Source organism: Poromitra crassiceps, assembly GCF_964638095.1.
Source record: "Poromitra crassiceps genome assembly, chromosome: 8".
NCBI classification, from domain to species: Eukaryota; Metazoa; Chordata; class Actinopteri; order Beryciformes; family Melamphaidae; genus Poromitra; species Poromitra crassiceps.
In genome coordinates, this window is record NC_139629.1 from 3,029,430 (window position 1) to 3,031,929 (window position 2,500).

Genomic DNA, 2,500 nt, shown 5'->3' on the forward strand with positions numbered 1-2,500 from the left:
GTAGAGGTCTCTCTCTCTAGTGCTCTTAGATGGACAGTAGAGGTCTCTCTCTCTCTCTAGTGCTCTTAGATGGACAGTTCAGATTCAGATTCAGATTTATTTCGCCCCCCACACACATAAACAGTTGACATGTAGATAAACATCAAGATACAAATGTGTGGAGTGCCAGGTCTCCAAAGAAGCTACTTAAAGCTTATGGCAGGAGCCTGAGCAATGACTTAAAGCACAACTTAAATACAAGTTACTGCGTACAGTATAACAAAACAACAATTACACAGCAGGACAGGTAACAAACAAAACAAACAAAACAATCCCAGATCAATGGATAAGTATAAGTATACTTATAATACATATCAATACCATATACCATACTATATATCATATACATTATATATTATATATACTATGTATTATAATATACTATATTACTATACATACAGGTTAAGCAGTTGTTCTTTCATTTTTTTCTTGAAAACAGAGATGGATGGAGTTGTTTTCAGTAGAGGTCTCTCTCTCTCTAGTGCTCTTAGATGGACAGTAGAGGTATCTCTCTCTAGTGCTCTTAGATGGACAGTAGAGGTCTCTCTCTCTAGTGCTCTTAGATGGACAGTAGAGGTCTCTCTCTCTAGTGCTCTTAGATGGACAGTAGAGGTCTCTCTCTCTAGTGCTCTTAGATGGACAGTAGAGGTCTCTCTCTCTCTAGTGCTCTTAGATGGACAGTATAGGTCTCTCTCTCTCTCTAGTGCTCTTAGATGGACAGTAGAGGTCTCTCTCTCTCTCTCTCTCTAGTGCTCTTAGATGGACAGTAGAGGTCTCTCTCTCTAATGCTCTTAGATGGACAGTAGAGGTCTCTCTCTCTAGTGCTCTTAGATGGACAGTAGAGGTATCTCTCTCTCTCTAGTGCTCTTAGATGGACAGTAGAGGTCTCTCTCTCTAGTGCTCTTAGATGGACAGTAGAGGTCTCTCTCTCTAGTGCTCTTAGATGGACAGTAGAGGTCTCTCTCTCTCTCTAATGCTCTTAGATGGACAGTAGAGGTCTCTCTCTCTCTCTAGTGCTCTTAGATGGACAGTAGAGGTCTCTCTCTCTCTCTAGTGCTCTTAGATGGACAGTAGAGGTCTCTCTCTCTCTAATGCTCTTAGATGGACAGTAGAGGTCTCTATCTCTCTCTAATGCTCTTAGATGGACAGTAGAGGTCTCTCTCTCTCTCTAGTGCTCTTAGATGGACAGTAGAGGTCTCTCTCTCTAATGCTCTTAGATGGACAGTAGAGGTCTCTCTCTCTAGTGCTCTTAGATGGACAGTAGAGGTCTCTCTCTCTAATGCTCTTAGGTGGACAGTAGAGGTCTCTCTCTCTCTAATGCTCTTAGATGGACAGTAGAGGTCTCTCTCTCTCTCTAATGCTCTTAGATGGACAGTAGAGGTCTCTCTCTCTCTCTCTCTAATGCTCTTAGATGGACAGTAGAGGTCTCTCTCTCTCTCTAGTGCTCTTAGATGGACAGTAGAGGTCTCTCTCTCTCTCTAGTGCTCTTAGATGGACAGTAGAGGTCTCTCTCTCTCTCTAGTGCTCTTAGATGGACAGTAGAGGTCTCTCTCTCTCTCTAGTGCTCTTAGATGGACAGTAGAGGTCTCTCTCTCTAATGCTCTTAGATGGACAGTAGAGGTCTCTCTCTCTCCAATGCTCTTAGATGGACAGTAGAGGTCTCTCTCTCTCTCTCTAATGCTCTTAGATGGACAGTAGAGGTCTCTCTCTCTCTCTAGTGCTCTTAGATGGACAGTAGAGGTCTCTCTCTCTCTCTAGTGCTCTTAGATGGACAGTAGAGGTCTCTCTCTCTCCAATGCTCTTAGATGGACAGTAGAGGTCTCTCTCTCTCTCTCTAATGCTCTTAGATGGACAGTAGAGGTCTCTCTCTCTCTAATGCTCTTAGATGGACAGTAGAGGTCTCTCTCTCTCTCTAGTGCTCTTAGATGGACAGTAGAGGTCTCTCTCTCTCTCTAGTGCTCTTAGATGGACAGTAGAGGTCTCTCTCTCTCTCTAGTGCTCTTAGATGGACAGTAGAGGTCTCTCTCTCTCTCTAGTGCTCTTAGATGGACAGTAGAGGTCTCTCTCTCTAGTGCTCTTAGATGGACAGTAGAGGTCTCTCTCTCTCTCTCTAATGCTCTTAGATGGACAGTAGAGGTCTCTCTCTCTCTAATGCTCTTAGATGGACAGTAGAGGTCTCTCTCTCTCTCTAGTGCTCTTAGATGGACAGTAGAGGTCTCTCTCTCTCTCTCTAGTGCTCTTAGATGGACAGTAGAGGTCTCTCTCTCTCTCTAGTGCTCTTAGATGGACAGTAGAGGTCTCTCTCTCTCTCTAGTGCTCTTAGATGGACAGTAGAGGTCTCTCTCTCTAGTGCTCTTAGATGGACAGTAGAGGTCTCTCTCTCTAATGCTCTTAGATGGACAGTAGAGGTCTCTCTCTCTAGTGCTCTTAGATGGACAGGAAGTCCCGTCTACGTCCGTCT

At 44.1% G+C, this 2,500-nt stretch overlaps 1 protein-coding gene across 1 annotated transcript in view; it reads left to right on the top strand.

The window, feature by feature from the left end:
• LOC310781796 (activin receptor type-1-like) overlaps positions 1-2,500 on the top strand; it is a 78,205-nt gene that overhangs the window by 42,237 nt on the left and 33,468 nt on the right. The window lies entirely within an intron of this gene.